Source organism: Rattus norvegicus (genome assembly GCF_036323735.1).
Source record: "Rattus norvegicus strain BN/NHsdMcwi chromosome Y unlocalized genomic scaffold, GRCr8 chrY_unlocalized_7, whole genome shotgun sequence".
NCBI lineage: Eukaryota > Metazoa > Chordata > Mammalia > Rodentia > Muridae > Rattus > Rattus norvegicus.
Genome location: NW_026947410.1, coordinates 686,191 through 706,928, shown reverse-complemented (window position 1 = coordinate 706,928; position 20,738 = coordinate 686,191). Strand labels below are relative to the sequence as shown.

The 20,738-nt window shown below is 39.3% G+C and overlaps 1 long non-coding RNA gene across 1 annotated transcript; it reads left to right on the top strand.

Moving 5' to 3' along the window:
- The first annotated feature begins 13,142 nt into the window (after positions 1 to 13,142).
- Positions 13,143 to 13,992, top strand: LOC134484786 (uncharacterized). Its single transcript, XR_010062579.1, has 2 exons — positions 13,143 to 13,489; positions 13,844 to 13,992. It is a non-coding gene; the product is annotated as an uncharacterized LOC134484786 (long non-coding RNA).
- Positions 13,993 to 20,738: the final 6,746 nt, after the last annotated feature.

Here is a 20,738-nt window from a genome sequence, read left to right as displayed (position 1 = left end):
TTCAAGACACTAAAAATAAAAATATATACACATATATGTCAAATCTAATTCTAATATGATCTTTGTGATAGGATGTTGCATCTTTAACTCAGAACTTTAATCAAGATCTATTCTTATTTTTATATTTTTAGTCATGTGCAGATACATCTTTTTTAGGAATGAATCCTTCGCACTGGAGACCAGAGAAGAGACCTGCAGTTGCATTATTAATAAACATCAAAGCAAAATATAAAAGTCTGAATGGAATAAATATTTTAGGACAGTGTTTTGCAAGCAAATTCTTTCATAGACAGTCTTTGAAGAGCTCTGAAATTTTGCATTTCATATTTGACTTTTCTGGGACTCTGACTAGAATCAACTCACAACTGTTTGTGATTTTCTTGGCAATTAACCAGTTTGTGAACAGAGCTGAATTTATCATATGCTCTTCCATCTACATTAATATTGCTACAGTGAGGAACAACTATGGTAAAACTCTTCATCTGATTTTTCAAACAGCATCCTCATACCACTGCGGACTTTTGTGCTTGTGGAGGGAAAGGTTGAGAACACCATTTGAAAGTTGGAAATGCTGAAGTGGGAAAGGCCTGTGTGTGGATCATACACAACTTCAGAATATCCATTGTTTTAATATTCACTAGGAAGTGGACTTCTGCAAAATGACTTCAGCAGAAAATCATGGTAGAAAAACGGTAATTGATTCACTGGAGATATAGATGCACTGGATTGTTCAACATGGGCTTAGAGGTAGAGACATGTGAGCACATAAAGTATGGAGAATCAATCCTGTGTGATGTTAAGTTTCCCTACCCCATGGTTTCATGCAAACAGCATTATATTTAAGCACTGAGGAATAGAATAAAAGTCAATTTTTTGAAAATCCAAGTCACAAAAAGTACTGTCCTCCTCCATGATGCACATAAACTCTCAGGTGCACTGGCCTTCACATGCCTGGATGACAGCTGTCAGCATGGGATTTACTGCCATCCTTTTCATAACAGCAGAGCTCCAATCTGCTTCAGCCACGTCATCAGCTCCCAATTCTGATGGAGGGAGACTAGTTCACTGAGTATGCCTATGAAATCTTTGATTAGCTTAAAGACCTAGGAACTATTTTCACTCCAGTGAGCTGTTATAAGTAATCTTGAATTGAGTTGGTATTGTTAGTGGCTGTGATGTCTACAAATCCCAGAAGACCATGTTTCAAAGGGAGTTGATTGAGAATTTCTTGGGTATTTTTGCAATACTGGTAGGTGGGCTCGATGAATAGGAACATCTTCCCAGACTGGGTCTTGCAGTTCCCATACTCCTGAGCCATGTTGTGAGGCTGCAGTTTCCCTGAAAGGAACGTTCTATTGAAAAATGGTAATCTCAATGTATTCTGAACAATGCATTATAATTGAAGACCATAGAAAACATGGAAGAAAGAAACTTTTACTTTTTCTAGCTTACACTCACATTCCTACCAAACCCTCACATACCATAGAACCTGCTTACTGAGGATTTAATCATATAATAATGAACAGATGAGACATCCAGGCTTGTGGACTTATCAACTACTGGATTCTTGGACTTTACAAATATCCATCCATTGTTAAATTATGTGGACCACAGCCTGTGATCATTGTGATAAATCCCTTTTCTCTGTACAAAGAGATTCATCCTCTACTCTCTGTTAGGGAACAGCGGCTTCTACACCTGGAATCTAGAGAAGACCTTTTACAGCAGTTTGTGTCTAGTAAGTGTTTCAGCTCAGTTACAAATTACCAATGGCCACATTCGCTTAGCATGATTTTCATATGATGCTTTGATACAGTGCTTCTTATTTCCTAGAGTTCTTGGCAACAGAATTCAAATAGCAAAAGTAACCTATCAATGAAATCCACAGTAATATATTTTCATGAGTGCATTGGAAAGAATTATTATAGGATAAACAAGAATTGGAAAACTAGATTCCCTTCCTTCTGTAGATCAAAACCAGGAAACCACAACTACAAAAAATCTGAGACAAGTTGTCTGAAATTTGTTCTTTTCTTCAATCATGGGGCTCATGGGGAAGGAACTCAGGTCTCAAGAGTTGGCACAAATTTCCTTAATTTCTGAGCCAGGTCAACTGCTGAATACCTCATTCATGAACCTGAAGAAACTCAGTATCCATACTGCTATAATGTGTATATATCTATGTATCATTCATAGGATGGACACGTTTGGCTGTTGCTTTGAAAGCAACAGTCTGGAAAGACACAGAATTTATTCTTTCACACATTAATTCTCAGGCTGATGGTTGGTCTCAAAAGTTCATTCCATGAGTTATTTTACAAAAATCATTCACTGATCTGAAAGAAACACTTTTTAAATGTTGGGATGTCTTCTAAAACAATATCAACAATCCTTCTCCATACCCAGTTTTGAACTGAATCATTCTCCAAAGATCTGTTGACTGTGCTGAAGGATGCATCCCCCCAGACTAGATTGAATCCTGCTCTTAGCACTGCATTTATGATACATAAGCATGATTTCCTTACCACTTTCAACCCCAGGAGATTTTTTACAATTCTTAATTTAATCTGATGAGTCTAATCTACATCATAACACAGGATGAGAATGACAGTTCTGCTCCAAACCTTGCAATAAGCGATGCTAAGGTTTGATTGTGCATCTACTAATGCCCTCATGGATGACTGGCAGTTTAGACAATAAGCATTCCTATTCCTTATATGTATTTCTTTTTTTTTCTAGAAGGAAGGGAAATGGAAAGGAGGAGAGAGGAGAGGAAGGGAGAGGAGAGGTGGGGGGGAGAAAGGGGAGGGGAGAGGATGGGAGTGGAGGGGCCATTTATGTATTTCTGTAGTTCTCACAAACCTTCTTTCTTTGAATGAGTTTGTTCAAGTTCAACTAATGCAGTACAAAAGGAAGGACAAAAGTCATGGGCAGGTTCTGGAGAGATAGCTCATCCATTTTTTCAAATTTCCTTAACATAGGACCAAAAGGATAACCCAGTTCCAAGTGGAATTCACTAACCTTGACTGGATTCTGGGGTAATTGCATGTATGTGGTGCATAGCACTTACATCAAATGAAAAATTATGTATAAAAGAAATAATAGCGCTCTCTGCTCCCAAACCTCATGGGAGAGAGACCTCACCGCCTGGTCAGGTGAGCCCTCCTGAGGCTGCAGAGTGGAAGAGACCACCAACACTGCCCACCCCTGGCCACATCCCTGGCCCAAGAGGAAACTGTATACTGACTCTGGATTCCCGTGGGTTAGGGCCCAGGAGCGACAGGACCCCTGTGCCTGAAGGGAGAGACCGGATAAACAGTTCTCTGCACGCAAATCCCATGGGAGGGAGAGCTAGACCTACAGAGAGGCAGACACACCTGGGAAACCAGAAGAGACTGCATTCTGCACACATCTTGACACCAGAGGAAAACACCAAGTGCCATCTGGAACCTTGGTGCACGGAGGCTCCCAGAAAAGGCGGCGCAGATCTTCCTGGTTGCTGCCGCTGCAGAGAGTTCGTAGGCAGCACTCCACGAGCAAACTTGAGCCTCGGAACCACAGGTAAGACCAACTTTTCTGCTGCAAGTGACGTGCCTGGTGAACACCAGACACAGACCCACAGGATCAGCTGAAGGACTATAGATAGGAATAACTACACGCCCGAAAGCAGAACACTCTGTCCCCATAACTGGCTGAAAGAGAACAGGAAAACAGGTCTACAGCACTCCTGAAACATGGGCTTATAGGACAGTCTAGCCACTGTCAGAAATTAGCAGAACAAAGTAACACTAGAGATAATCTGATGGCGAGAGGCAAGCACAGGAACTCAGGCAACAGAAACAAAGACTACATGGCATCATCGGAGCCAAATTCTCACACCAAAGCAAACATGGAATATCCAAACACACCAGAAAAGCAAGATCTAGTTTCAAAATCATATTTCATCATTATGATGGAGGACTTCAAGAAAGACGTGAAGAACTCCCTTAGAGAACAAGTAGAAGCCTACAGAGAGGTAGCACAAAAATACCTGAAAGAATTGCAGGAAAACACAATCAAACAGTTGAAGGAATTAAAAATGGAAATAGAAGCAATTAAGAAAGAACACATGGAACATAGACATAGAAACAACCCTGGACATAGAAAACCAAAAGAAGAGACAAGGAGCTGTAGATACGCGCTTCATCAACAGAATACAAGAGATGGAAGAGAGAATCTCAGGAGCAGAAGATTCCATAGAAATCATTGACTCAACTCAAAAAAGATAATGTAAAGCAGAAAAAGCTACTGGTCCAAAACACACAGGAAATCCAGGACCCAATGAGAGGATCAAACCTAAGGTTAATAGGTATAGAAGAGAGTAAAGATTCCCAGATCAAAAGACCAGTAAATATATTCAACAAAATCATAGAAGAAAACTTCCCTAACCTAAAAAAAGATATTGCCATAGGCATACAAGAATCCTACAGAACTCCAAATAGATTGGACCAGAAAAGAAACACGTCCCGTCACATAATACTCAAAAAACCAAACACACAAAATAAAGAAATAATATTAAAAGCAGTAAGGGAAGAAGGTCAAGTAACATATAAAGGCAGACCTATCAAAATCACACCAGACTTCTCGCCAGAAACTATGAAAGCCAGAAGATCCTGGACAGATGTCATATGGACAATAAGAGTATACAAATGCCAGCCCAGGTTACTGTATCCAGCAAAACTCTCAATTAACATAGATGGAGAAATCAAGATATTCCATGACAAAACCAAATTTGCACAATATCTTTCTACAAATCCAGCACTACAAAGGATAATAAATGGTAAAGCCTAACATAAAGAGGCAAGCTATACCTTAGAAGAAACAAGAAACTAATCCACTTGGCAATAAAACAAAGAGAAGAAAAGCACACAAACATATCCTCACATACAAATATGAATATAACAGGAAGCAATAATCACTATTCCTTAATATCTCTCAACATCAGTGACCTCAACTCCCCAATAAAAAGACATAGATTAACAAACTGGATACGCAACGAGGCCCCTGCATTCTGCTGCCTACAGGAAACACACTTCAGAGAAAAAGACAGACACTACCTCAGAGTGAAAGGCTGGAAAACAACTTTCCAAGCAAATGGTCAGAAGAAGTAAGCTGGAGTAGCCATTCTAATATCAAATAAAATCAATTTTCAACTAAAAGTCATCAAAATAGATAAGGAAGGACACTTCATATTCATCAAAGAAAAAATCCACTAAGATGAACTCTCAATCCTAAATATGTATGCCCCAGATACAAGGGCACCTACATACGTAAACAAAACCTTACTAAAGCTCAAAATACACATTGCCCCTCACACTATAATAGTAGGAGACTTAACCACCCCACTCTCATCAATGGACACATCATGGAAACAGAAATTAAATAGAGACGTAGACAGACTAAGAGAATTCATGAGCCAAATGGACTTAACAGATATTTATAGAACATTCTACCCCAAAGCAAAAGGATATACCTTCTTCTCAGCTCCTCATGGTACTTTCTCCAAAATTGACCATATAGTTGGTCAAAAAATGGGCCTCAACAGGAACAGAAAAATAGAAATAATCCCATGCGTGCTATCGGACCACCACGGACTAAAATTGGTCTTCAATAACAATAAGGGATGAATGCCCACATATACTTGGAAAGTGAACAATGCTCTACTCAATGATAACCTGGTCAAGGAAGAAATAAAGAAAGAAATTAAAGACTTTTTAGAATTTAATGAAAATGAAGGTACAACATACCCAAACGTATGGGACACAATGAAAGCTGTGCTAAGAGGAAAACTCATAGGGCTGAGTGCCTGCAGAAAGAAACAGGAAAGAGCATATGTCAGCAGCTTGACAGCACACCTAAAAGCTCTAGAACAAAAAGAAGCAAATACACACAGGAGGAGTAGAAGTCAGGAAATAATCAAACTCAGAGCTGAAATCAACCAAGTAGAAACAAAAAGGACTATAGAAAGAATCAACAGAACCAAAAGCTGGTTCTTTGAGAAAATCAACATGATAGATAAACCCTTAGTCAGACTAACGAGAGGACACAGAGAGTGTGTCCAAATTAACAAAATCAGAAATGAAAAGGGAGACATAACTACAGATTCAGAGGAAATTCAAAAAATCATCAGATCTTACTTTAAAAACCTATATTCAACAAAACGTGAAAATCTTCAGGAAATGGACAATTTCCTAGACAGATACCAGGTATCGAAGTTAAATCAGGAACAGATAAACCAGTTAAACAACCCCATAACTCCTAAGGAAATAGAAGCAGTCATTAAAGGTCTCCCAACCAAAAAGATTCCAGGTCCAGACAGGTTTAGTGCAGAATTCTATCAAACCTTCATAGAAGACCTAATACCAATATTATCCAAACTATTCCACAAAATTGAAACAGATGGAGCCCTACCGAATTCCTTCTACGAAGCCACAATTACTCTTATACCTAAACCACACAAAGACCCAACAAAGAAAGAGAACTTCAGACCAATTTCCCTTACGAATATTGACGCAAAAATACTCAATAAAATTCTGGCAAACTGAATCCAAGAGCACTTCAAAACAATCATCCACCATGATCAAGTAGGCTTCATCCCAGGCATGCAGGGATGGTTTAATATACGGAAAACCATCAACGTGATCCATTATATAAACAAACTAAAGGAACAAAACCACATGATCATTTCATTACATGCTGAAAAAGCATTTGACAAAATTCAACACCCCTTCATGATAAAAGTCCTGGAAAGAATAGGAATTCAAGGCCCATACCTAAACATAGTAAAAGCCATATACAGCAAACCAGTTGCTAACATTAAATTAAATGGAGAGAAACTTGAAGCAATCCCACTATGATCAGGGACTAGACAAGGCTGCCCACTCTCTCACTTCTTATTCAATATAGTTCTTGAAGTTCTAGCCAGAGCAATCAGACAACAAAAGGAGGTCAAGAGGATACAGATGGGAAAAGAAGAAGTCAAAATATCACTATTTGCAGACGATATGATAGTATATTTAAGTGATCTGAAAAGTTCCAAGAGAGAACTACTAAAGCTGATAAACAACTTCAGCAAATTGGCTGGGTATAAAAATTAACTCAAATAAATCAGTTGCCTTCCTCTACACAAAAGAGAAACAAGCTGAGAAAGAAATTAGGGAAACGACACCCTTCATAATAGACCCAAATAATATAAAGTACCTTGATGTGACTTTAACCAAGCAAGTAAAAGATCTGTACAATAAGAACTTCAAGACACTGAAGAAAGAAATTGAAGAAGACCTCAGAAGATGGAAAGATCTCCCATGCTCATGGATTGGCAGGATTAATATAGTAAAAATGGCCATTTTAAAAAAGCAATCTACAGATTTAATGCAATCCCCATCAAAATACCAATCCATTTCTTCAAAGAGTTAGACAGAACAATTTGAAAATTCATCTGGAATAACAAAAATCCAAGAATAGTTAAAATTATTCTCAACAATAAAAGGACTTTAGGTTTAATCACTATCCCTGAACTCAAGCAGTATAACAGAGCTATAGTGATAACAACTGCATGCTATTGGTACAGAGACAGACAGATAGACCAATGGAACAAAATTGAAGACACAGAAATGAACCCACACACTTATGGGCACTTGATTTTTGACAAATGAGCCAAAACCATCCAATGGAAAAAAGATAGCATTTTCAGCAAATGGTGCTGGTTCAACTGCAGGTCAACATGTAGAAGAATGCAGATCGATCCATGCTTATCACCCTATACAAAGCTTAAGTCCAAGTGGATCAAGGACTCCACATCAAACCAGATACACTCAAACTAACAGAAGAAGAAGTGGGGAAGAATCTCGAACACATGGGCACTGGAAAAAAATTTCCTGAACAAAACACCAATGGCTTATGCTCTAAGATCAAGAATCGACAAATGGGATCTCATAAAACTGCAAAGCTTCTGTAAGGCAAAGGACACTGTGGTTAGGACAAAACGGCAACCAACAGATTGGGAAAAGATCTTTACCAATCCTACAACAGAAAGAGGCCATATATCCAAAATATACAAAGAACTCAAGAAGTTAGACCGCAGGGAGACAAATAATCCTATTAAAAAAATGGGGTTCGGAGCTAAACAAAGAATTCACAGCTGGGGAATGCCGAATGGCTGAGAAACACCTAAAGAAATGTTCAACATCTTTAGTCATAAGGGAAATGCAAATCAAAACAACCCTGAGATTTCACCTCACACCAGTGAGAATGGCTAAGATCAAAAACTCAGGTGACAGCAGATGCTGGCAAGGATGTGGAGAAAGAGGAACACTCCTCCATTGTTGGTGGGATTGCAGACTGGTAAAACCATTCTGGAAATCAGTCTGGAGGTTCCTCAGAAAATTGGACATTGAACTGCCTGAGGATCCAGCTATACCTCTCTTGGGCATATACCCAAAAGATGCCCCAACATATAAAAAAGACACGTGCTCCACTAAGTTCATCGCGGCCTTATTTATAATAGCCAGAAGCTGGAAAGGATCCAGATGCCCTTCAACAGAGGAATGGACACAGAAAAGGGGGTACATCTACACAATGGAATATTACTCAGCTATCAAAAACAATGACGTTATGAAATTTGTAGGCAAATGGTAGGAACTGGAAAATATCTTCGTGAGTGAGGTAACCCAATCACAGAAAAACACACATGGTATGCACTCATTGATAAGTGGCTATTAGCCCAAATGCTTGAATTACCCTAGATGACTAGAACAAATGAAACTCAAGACGGATGATCAGAATGTGAATGTTTCACTCCTTTTTTAAAAGGGGAACAAGAATACCCTTGGCAGGGAATAGAGGCAATGATTAAAACAGAGACTGAAGGAACACCCATTCAGAGCCTGCCCCACATGTGGCCAATGCATATACAGCCATCCAATTAGACAAGATGGACGAAGCAAAGTATTTCAGGCCGACAGGAGCCGGATGTAGATCTCTCTTGAGAGACACAGCCAGAATACGGCAAACACATAGGCCTATGCCAGTAGAAAACCACTGAATTGAGATTAGGACCCCCGTTGAAGGAATCAGAGAAAGAACTGGAAGAGCTTGAAGGGGCTCGAGACTCCATATATACAACAATGCCAATCAACCAGAGCTTCCAGGGACTAAGCCACTACCTAAAGACTATACATGGACTGACCCTGGACTCTGACCCCATAGGTAGCAATGAATATCCTAGTAAGAGCACTAGTGGAAGGGGAAGCCCTGGGTCCTGCTAAGACTGAACCCCCAGTGAACTAGATTGTTGGGGGGAGGGCGACAAGGGGGGGAGGGTGGGGACGGGAACACCCATAAAGAAGGGGAGAAAGGAAGGGGATGTTACCTGGAAACCGGGAAAGGGAATAACACTCGAAATGTATATAAGAGGGCTTGAGAGATGGCTCAGTGGTTAAGAACACCCGACTGTTCTTCCAGAGGTCATGAGTTCAATTCCCAGCATCCACATGGTGGCTCACAACCATCTGTAAAGAGATCCGATGCCCTCTTCTGGTGTATCTGAAGACAGCTACAGTGTACTTATATATAATAAATAAAATAAATCTTTAAAAAAAAGAAATGTATATAAGAAATACTCAAGTTAATAAAAAAAGAAATAATAGCAATAATAATGGTAATGATAATAATCTGAACCAAACAACTATCCAAAATAGGCACCAAATACATATTCAAGGCCAACAACATAAAAACTAAGTATAAAAAAGATTTTTAAGAACATGGAATTCATTATCTCTTCTATGTGGTTCGCACTGAGACTATATCTCAATAAAGCAGAGACAGAATACGTCAGATATTCCGGAGTTTAATTTCCAATACATTGGTGAATGTTTTCATTTTCTGGTAGTCATTAGACAAATACTGTTGATTTTCTCATTAACTTGTTCTATGAGATCATTCCTAAAGTACTATGTTTTAGGAGTAGCTAAATATATGACCACAAGTATAGAGTATGGATACCTTTTCCATCATGAAATTGGTATACAGATTAGGCCACACTAGACACATCGAAAGGCCAATCCACATGTGTACCTCTGGCTTACTGGGAACAATTGTTAATCCCAAGACCCTACAAATTTTAGTCATCTATCTCTACATATGGTTTCTGGGATTACAGGGTGCAACACGACACAAGAAAAAACTTGTTTCTTATGAGTTGAAAAACACATTTTATTCTGAAAAATATATATTAATTTTTTTTCAAAAAGGGTTTAATGATACAATCATAACCCAATGTGCATGATGTTATCAAAACTGCAAATTCACCAAAAGAACAAAAATTTATTAAGAATGAATAACAAAACTTCCAACCAAACCAACAGTACTAATACCTGAAGCAAACACAACTCAAACCAAAAACAAAACACAGTAATTAAGCTAAGCAGAATTCCCCAGCCGAAGGTTTAGCACCACAGTCGTACCTTGCGGCTGGCCTTGGGAACATAGTGGGAAGGCAGTCAGTCACCAATTGTAATACATTTTAACAGGTGAATCTAGCTATGCCTTTTTGAGGCCTTTACAGGTCACAGTCTTCCAAAGCTAATATGAGACTTGTATAGAATTTGGTTTCTAGACTTTGAACTTCTCTTGATGGATTTCCAACAATAAAGTAGAAAATCCCCCATAACAAGAACAAATTAATCCTCTCAGACTCCTCCTGGATGCTCAGAAGCTCTTGATGTGCTTCAACATTTCTTTGAAACCCTCCCATGTTCATGTTCGGCATGAAGGTAATTCCAGTGTCTGAATGGAAACTCACTTCCCTTTCGTACCTAGGCTACAGCATTTACTTAGCTCAAATGTTTACACTCCTAAGGAGATAAACATTTCAAAAATTCATCCTCTCAGTGTGTACCACTAAATATATAGCATATATTTCTACCATTTCAAGTCTTCCTTATCCATATTTCCTGAAGACTTTAGCTTTCTCCATTTTAGTAACAGGTTCTGTACCCAGCAGTCCTTGGTTACATGCAATGTTTGTCCTTGGCTTTGAACCAGCTGCTCAGTCTTAGGACCTTACCCAAGCACAAGTTTCTCCATTTTTGAATTAAGTTGTTGCTAATACGATTTCTGAGGTTTTTCAACTTGAAGAAATCTCCAAACTCTTACTGTCCCTACAGTTATGTTTAGGAATGACGTGGTTCAATACTGCAATCATGAGACCTGAGCAATTGCAGTTTCATAAAATCAAAATTAAATCACTACACATCTCTGAAATGCTGTTTCAACGTGGATTAAGTAGTTACTGTTTTCAAGTCATCCCTCTTAAACTTTAAAATGTAAGCATTACTCATGCACAGAATGCTTTCTCAAGAAAGGAGGAGGAATTCTAAATTTTTCATTGAGTTTGGGTTTAACTTACTTGTGGAGAATACTCTTCATATCTTGGATAATTCCAGCATGCCACACACAGCACAGAGGAAGTCAATTATTTGTGGGTTTTGTGTGTGTGTGTGTGTGTGTGTGTGTGTGTGTGTTTGTGTGAGTTTGTGTGTGTGTTTGTGTGTATGTGTGTATATGTGTATCTGTGTGTTTATGTGTGTGCATGCGCGTGTGTGTATAGTGTCTAGGTCACTGCACAAAAAATCATGCTACATTTTGGAGAAGCACACTTATTCAATGATACCATGGCCTCCTCAGTTTTGTATGCCTCTTTAGCATACCTAATCACTTCAAATTACACCATTTACCTATACCTCTGAGGCAAAGACTAAATTCATAATATCCACCAATCTCCATAGGGATTCAGAGCTGTTTGATAAATAATTTTAGGAGTCTTTAGATTCAAATTTTGTCCCAAAAGTCATTAAGTATTTATTGTCCTCAAAACTCAAATCTCAGTGGTATTTTCGACTTTTGAGTTTCATGCCCAAACCTCGTTCACTACATGCACTCCCTCCATTGTTGACAAGTTCAAGCTATGCTTTCCGAATGTCATGTTTGCTGTGACTCCCTAGTTATACAGACATGTGATAGGCAAGTGATTTCTAATATAGATTTCTTAATACTCAGTGGCTCTATTCAGTATCTGTGAAGTGGGGATTCAATCTCTTTGTGCTAAATGTAGGTTCCAAACTGCCTCTGGATATTTTTGAATAGCATCTTCTATATATGCATATGCTTTTTAGGTGGTTTTTCTTTATTAACACTCCACATACCATAGCATCAGATTATTTTAAATTTCCACGTGAAGTGATATCTTGTCCGTCCTGGCTTAGAATTGTGTGGGGATATTTAGGTCAATCTCTGCATCCCTGCAGAATCTTTCTTGATATATTATCTCCTATGGATGGTGTAATATCTACAACCTTTGATACACAGCCTTTGATAAACCTTCCTTCACCTGAGTAAAAGAAAATATTTACAGCAGATGGATCCTCTAATTTTTTGTATACTACATGATTCCCTTAACTGAAATAAGTCTATGCATGCTTATTCAGGCACAAACAGATCCATGGGGAGACGCCCCGACTAAAAATGTCAACTACTACTCAGATGTTCTCTATGTATACAGTCTGAGGAACAGTCACTTCAGTTCAATTGTTTAACTGAAGAATACTAAGCCATTTTCAAAATTAAAAAAAGAAAAACAAAACAAAACAAAACAAATTACAAAGGCAAGGATTGAGATAATGCTTTTGTCTATGTAGAACATTAATTTAAGCCTCACATACAAATGTGTGATGTGAATTAATTTCAACCAATACTCCAGAAGGAATAATATACTTTTTTGTATGGTCTCTCTGGATTAGAGTATGATATCAATACAGTCTTCCGTGACAGATTTTCAACCACATATGAACATCTGAGGACTCCAGCAGAGTAACTCTTGCTCAACAAAATAACCTTAATGTTATTTGTGACAGTGCCAGGGTCCACTTCTTGTTATGTATCAGAGATCTGACTCATTTTTAAGTCTTTCTTTATCTCATGCTAATTTTTATGCTGCTTGATCAGAGGTTGGTTGTAATTTTCCTCCCTGCTGAATTCACAACTACAAGAAAGTGTTTCTTATGAGAAGGCCTTGATATTCTAGAATGTAGAATGTTGTTGGCTATGGCTTTCCGTGGCTCCCACTGTTCTCTCAAGGTTCATATCAGTGAAGAAAAAGCATTCAGAATGGAAAACACTATTGTTCTGACACAGGACAGACAAAATCCACCGAACTTTCCTTGCATGGGATTAGAACACAGTGGACAGGAGATACAGTCAGCATAGTCAATTAAATGCTCCCCCTTCGTATCCAATGGACAAATGTTTACCCATCTGGTTTGGCTTATTAGCCATGCTTGCTTAGACTGCTTACCCAGTTCCCAAGCTGTGAAAAATAGACTTTTTTCTTAGCAAGGGATGAAGTCGTGGAACAACATCTTACTTTTGCTCACTGTTTCCCCGTTCCTACAAGGTAAGCAGATTCCTCCAAAGGAGATTCCATTTCCATAGTCTCCCTCCATCAGATCTGAAGCTCTGAGCCCAGTAAACAAGAATATGTCCATAACCATGACAAAGTAAAACTTTTCTTTCTTCAGTGCTGGGGAGGATGGGAAGCTGTGATGGTATCTTCTTTATTGTAGGATATCTTGAGACAGGAGAGGGGAAAGAGCTTTGGAGGAGGGGAAATCTTGATCCCTTTAGAGTTTAAGTATAATAATAATAATGGTAATCATCATCATCATCATCATCATCACCATCATCGTCAAAAGTAATTTAGACTGGTGAGATGATTCAGCATTTAAGAGCCCTAACTGTTTTTCCATAGGTCCTGAGTTCAACTACCAGCAAAATCATAGTGGCATAAAACCATGTATAATGGCATTAAACTTCCACTTCTGTTGTGTCTGAGAGTTACAGATACTCATTGAAAACAAATAAAATAAAACTTTAAATAAAAAAATAAAAGTTTACTTATCTAAGTTTAAGTTACTATGCTTCTGTAGCTTACCAACTTTCTGTGTGTCTGAGGACATAAAATACATTCTCTGTCTATTAAAATCCATGATGAGAGCTCACACATTACTTTCCGTAACCCAAGACACTTATTCAAACCACTGCTTCTGCATTTCTGAGAAATAAAATAGCTTCCTATCACACTACTATCCTTTCTTTATGTTGTGATTCTGAGAGGAACATAAGAAAATTAATTTGTACATGAGGACATTACAGTTGCATTTTCCTGTGGTCTGAGAAAACTGAGGTTATCACACAGGGGTCAGGACTGTCTACAAAGAAGTGGGTACAATGACTACTTCTCTTCAAATGCTGTTGGTGCAATGGTTACCTATGCACGTGAATTTTCCAACTCACATGTCATCTTCTGGAGCTCATTAGTCAATTTCTACAAACTTCTTAATCTGTTGCACTTGCTCACTGATGCTGGAAGGTTGGGATGATGCCTTCCCCGGAGACACTGTAGATAAACACAAAGGAACATGCATAGTAGTAGCCCAGACACAGGAGAAAAAATGCAAATTCCCCAATAAAGCATGACAAAAGGGGAAGTCTACAGACACGAGGAAGCACTGAAAGAGGAGGAAAGCTCTAGTCAAGCTGGATCTATTAGCTATTTTCTTTCTCCCAACCATGATCGATAGACATATGCCTCACTTCCTTCTGCAGTCCCCCTGGCCCTTAACAACAAAATCTGGCCAAGACATGAAGAAATGGAGGACATTTTCAGTACATATCTGATGGGATGCAGGTAAGTCCTGGAGTCATTAGTGTTTAGGACCCCCAATCCTTAATCATGTATGTCCAAGACAAAAAGAGATATTGATGCATGTCAAGGGTAGAAGCCCTTGTCATAAAATTCCAATGGCATGTCCAGGAATCCTCTGAAGATAAAATTCAGTACTCTACACTGAGAGTCAAAATTTTTATTCCTGTGGCTCTTCTTGTAATTCTTCCTCATTCAGAATGAAAGTAAGAAACTCATAGTAGACCAGCTGCATGCTTGACAATTCCTGGTCTCTGCCAAAAAATTATCAGATATTCTTCATGCATGAATAGTGAAAAGTCAATTCTCAAACACAGCCCACAAATGGTCCTCACCACCTTAGGTAGCACACTCAAAATGACAAAGAAGAAAATAAAATGAGAACATAGTTCAGAATGCTTGTCAGTGATGCGATGATTCGACACAGTTAATCCATCTCAGGGACATCTTCTGTAGATAAATGACCAATTTCTCCAATTTCTTCATCTATTCCTCCTGATTAGTAATATTGGAGGGTTGGGATGATGTCTTCCCAGTAGGCCAGGAACATAGATAAATACAATTAAGCAAAGACTTGGGGAAGATCCACAAACTACAACAGTTTGGATAGGGGAGTAAAAAATACAGAAAAGTTTTAAATTCTGATAAAAACTTCCCTCAGAGCCTCAAAAATAGCTTTTCTTAGCCGTGAGGGTGGTTATGATGTGATCAATGGTTCACAGTTGTGGCTACAGGTGCACTGATTAACATATGTGTAATTTGAGTCATCAAAAGCAAACACTCAGAGAAAGCATGATGGGTCAATCTTGGAATGAGCAATTAAGAAGTGAAACTGAAGTATAGAGAGGTATCATCTGGAAGAAACAGACTGACAGAGACAAAGACAGAAAGACAGACAGACAGATACAAACACACACAAACACACACACACACACACACACACACACACACAGACACTCACACACAAAACAAAGCAGAAGTCATAGGGAAAAATATGTTGTGGATCATTGGCAAGGAGCTTCAGCCAGGGAAGAAAAATCAAATTCTTCATTTGGGGGCCACATGTGACAACGTCTATACTCCTGAAAGGCAGTCACTACTACATTTATATACAACATCCATTAGGAAAATACAGACAGGGAAGTGTAACATAAGGGAAGAGACTAGGTATTGTTACACGATGCATGTTTATTAAAGCCCCATGTTACCTTTCTCCTGATGCTGGTAGTCCCTGTAAAGAGAAGCCATGGTCATCCTGGCATGCATTTCTTTTATCTCTGAAAATTTTTCTTCCATACATGATCGTTGGCCCCTAGGCTTGTTGGGAGCTGTTGATATTCTACATCTTCTCAGTGGTTAAAGTTCTAGTCTAGTAGATTTGGACAACAGTTATATTTTAAATTGTGGTTCTGCAATAGACAGCAATTTCAGATCACACTGGAGTTTATGAGAGAATAAAGTGCATGAACTGAAATGAAATATATTATCATTAGTAAAGATTGTTGTAGGAAAGCTGAAAAACAGGAAAGAGAGGCAGACAGAAGGAGAAAGAGAGATGAGACTGAAAGACAGAGAAAGACACATACACAGAGAGACAGAGTGTAAAAATATGCCTTGTGTATATGAAGCCAGAAAATAATTTGTGAATCTAGGAGACAAGACATAAATGACTGCCTGCAAATCCCAGTAACTAAAAAAGAAGCCTGGAACCACTTGTGCTATTGAGATCATACAAGATTGGTATATACCAATGTGAGACACTAGACTTCCATGTGCAAATCCTTAGCCTAGAAAATGTAGTTATGGTTGTCCTGAAAACAAAACAAAACAAAACACAGATTTGTCCCCTCTGTCCCCATTCATTACTCTGATCTCCAATGTCACAAGAGGATAAATGGTCTTCCACTTACCCTGAAAAGTAGCTCACAATGAATAGCAGCTATCTTCAACATTCCATCATCTGAGCCTACCCTTGTCTTGTGGATGGTACTCAGGAAGCTAACTGACAGGTTAACCTTTGCCTAGCTGGGTGTCAAAGTTCAGACATGATACCCCAACCTGTGATTGTCAACACTTCCATGTTTCTAATGGGAGGACAGTGTCACAATGGCCTGATATTCTCCTGTCACACTTTTTTTTTAATTAACTTGAGTATTTCTTATATACATTTCAAGTGTTATTCCCTTTCCCAGTTTCCGGGCAAACATCCCGCTCCCCCCTCCCCTTCCTTATAGGTGTTCCCCTCCCAACCCTCCCCCCATTGCCGCCCCCCCATAGTCTAGTTCACTGGGGGTTCAGTCTTAGCAGGACCCAGGGCTTCCCCTTCCACTGATGCTCTTACTAGGATATTGATTGCTACCTATGGGGTCAGAGTCCAGGGTCAGTCCATGTATAGTCTTTAGGTAGTGGCTTAGTCCCTGGAAGCTCTGGTTGCTTGACATTGTTGTACTTTTGGGGTACTCGAGCCCCTTCAAGCTCTTCCAGTTCTTTCTCTGATTCCTTCAACGGGGGTCCTATTCTCAGTTCAGTGGTTTGCTGCTGGCATTCGCCTCTGTATTTGCTGTATTCTGGCTCTGTCTCTCAGGAGTGATCTACATCTGGCTCCTGTCAGTCTGCACTTCTTTGCTTCATCCATCTTGTCTAATTGGGTGGCTGTATATGTGTGGGCCACATGTGGGGCAGGCTCTGAATGGGTATTCCTTCAGTCTCTGTTTTAATCTTTGCCTCTCCCTTCCCTGCCAAGGGTATTCTTTTTCCTCATTTAAAGAAGGAGTGAAGCATTCACATTTTGATCATCCGTCTTGAGTTTCATTTGTTCTAGGGATCTAGGTTATTCAAGCATTTGGGCTAATAACCACTTATCAATGAGTGCATACCATGTGTGTCTTTCTGTGATTGGGTTAGCTCCCTCAGGATAATATTTTCCAGTTCCAACCATTTGCCTACGAATTTCATAAACTCATTGTTTTTGATAGCTGAGTAATATTCCATTGTGTAGATGTACCACATTTTCTGTATCATTCCTCTGTTGAAGGGCATCTGGGTTCTTTCCATTTTCTGGCTATTATAAATAAGGCTGCGATGAACATAGTGGAGCACGTGTCTCTTTTATATGTTGAGGCATCTTTTGGGTATATGCCCAAGAGAGGTATAGCTGGATCCTCAGGCAGTTCAATGTCCAATTTTCTGAGGAAACTCCAGACTGATTTCCAGAATGGTTTTACCAGTCTGCAATCCCACCAACAATGGAGGAGTGTTCCTCTTTCTCCACATCCTCGCCAGCATCTGCTGTCACCTGAGTTTTTGATCTTAGCCAATCGCACTGGTGTGAGGTGCAATCTCAGGGTTGTTGTGATTTGCATTTCCCTTATGACTAAAGATGTTGAACATTTCTTTAGGTGTTTCTCAGCCATTCGGCATTCCTCAGCTGTGAATTCTTTGTTTAGCTCTGAACCCCATTTTTTAATAGGGTTATTTGTTTCCCTGCGGTCTAACTTCTTGAGTTCTTTGTATGTTTTGGATATAAGGCCTCTATCTGTTGTAGGATTGGTAAAGATCTTTTCCCAATCTTTTGGTTGCCGTTTTGTCCTAACCACAGTGTCCTTTGCCTTACAGAAGCTTTGCAGTTTTATGAGATCCCATTTGTCCATTCTTGATCTTAGAGCATAAGCCATTGGAGTTTTGTTTAGGAAATTTTTTCCAGTGCCCATGTGTTCCAGATGCTTCCCTAGTTTTTCTTCTATTAGTTTGAGTATATCTGGTTTGATGTGGAGGTCCTTGATCCACTTGGACTTAAGCTTTGTACAGGGTGATAAGCATGTATCGATCTGCATTCTTCTACATATTGCCCTCCAGTTGAACCAGCACCATTTGCTGAAAATGCTATCTTTTTTCCATTGGATGGTTTTGGCTCCTTTGTCAAAAATCAAGTGACCATAGGTGTGTGGGTTCATTTCTGTGTCTTCAATTATATTCCATTTGTCTATCTGTCTGTCTCTGTACCAATACCATGCAGTTTTTATCACTATTGCTCTGTAATACTGCTTGAGTTCAGGGATAGTGATTCCCCCTGAACTCCTTTTATTGTTGAGGATAGCTTTAGCTATCCTGGTTTTTTTGTTATTCCAGATGAATTTGCAAATTGTTCTGTCTAACTCTTTGAAGAATTTGATTGGTATTTTAATGGGGATTGAATTGAATTTGTAGATTGCTTTTGGTAAAATGGCCATTTTTACTATATTAATCCTGCCAATCCATGAGCATGGGAGATCTTTCCATCTTCTGAGGTCTTCTTCAATTTCTTTCCTCAGTGTCTTGAAGTTCTTATTGTACAGATCTTTTACTTGCTTGGTTAAAGTCACACCGAGGTACTTTATATTATTTGGGTCTATTATGAAGGGTGTCATTTCCCTAATTTCTTTCTCGACTTGTTTCTCTTTTGTATAGAGGAAGGCAACTGATTTATTTGAGTTAATTTTATACCCAGCCACTTTGCTGAAGTTGTTTATCAGCCCTAGTAGTTCTATGTTGGAACTTTTGGGATCACTTAAATATACTATCATGTCGTCTGCAAATAGTGATATTTTGACCTCTTCTTTTCCGATCTGTATCCCCTTGATCTCCTTTTGTTGTCTGATTGCTCTGGCTAGAACTTCAAGAACTATATTGAATAAGTAGGGAGAGAGTGGGCAGCCTTGTCTAGTCCCTGATTTTAGTGGGATTGCTTCAAGTTTCTCTCCATTTAGTTTAATGTTAGCAACTGGTTTGCTGTATATGGCTTTTACTATGTTTAGGTATGGGCCTTGAATACCTATTCTTTCCAGGACTTTTATCATGAAGGGGTGTTGAATTTTGTCAAATGCTTTCTCAGCATCTAATGAAATGATCATGTGGTTCTGTTCTTTCAGTTTGTTTATATGATGGATCACGTTGATGGTTTTCCTTATATTAAACCATCCCTGCATGCCTGGGATGAAGCCTACTTGATCATGGTGGATGATTGTTTTGATGTGCTCTTGAATTCGGTTTGCCAGAATTTTATTGAGTATTTTTGCGTCGATATTCATAAGGGAAATTGGTCTGAAGTTCTCTTTCTTTGTTGGGTCTTTGTGTGGTTTAGGTATAAGAGTAATTGTGGCTTCATAGAAGGAATTCGGTAGGGCTTCGTCTGTTTCAATTTTGTGGAATAGTTTGGATAATGTTGGTATAAGGTCTTCTATGAAGGTTTGATAGAATTCTGCACTAAACCCGTCTGGACCTGTGTGGGAGCTATATTGGATTTGGGCCTGGTTGCTTTGTCACTGTGTGGCACAAGAAGTTTACATTCACAGAATGTTGTCAGCCTGAGCCAGACCCTTCTGGGTCTCCAGCAAGGTTTGACCCCTGCTGAGCCCTGCCCTTGCATGTGGAAGCCTTTTGTCCCCAACTGGGAACAGTCTGGCCAGGTACTTCTCACCTGAGTCAGAATTAGGCTGGCCTTCCTGGTTATTTCCCTAATTTATTCAGGCCACATAGTCGGTCCTTTGTTACCGAAGTCTCAGCCAGGGTTCCCCACTGTGCTTGACAGATACCTGCTAAGTGGTGTTCTTTGGATATATAGTTTGGTCAATAAAGAAACCAAGAGGCTCTCTTCCTCTTCTGGCTTGACACGAATAACCTGTGTGTGTGTGCTTTTTTCATCCCGCAGGCTTTCGCCCGATTCTCGGTACCGTGTCGGTGCTGGCGCCGACAAATGGAGGTCCCACCGAGATCGCAGAAGAAAGGAGTACTGTTGGGACGTCCCGGGAGCCCGGCCGGCATAGAAGCAGGGACGGATTGGGGTAAGATGGGCCAAAAAAGGCCTGGATGATTTGGGCTAGCCTGAGTAAAACTTGTCATATAAATGGGACAAGGTAATAGTAAAGCGTTTTTACATATGCGTTCTTTTAGAGTTATGTTTGGA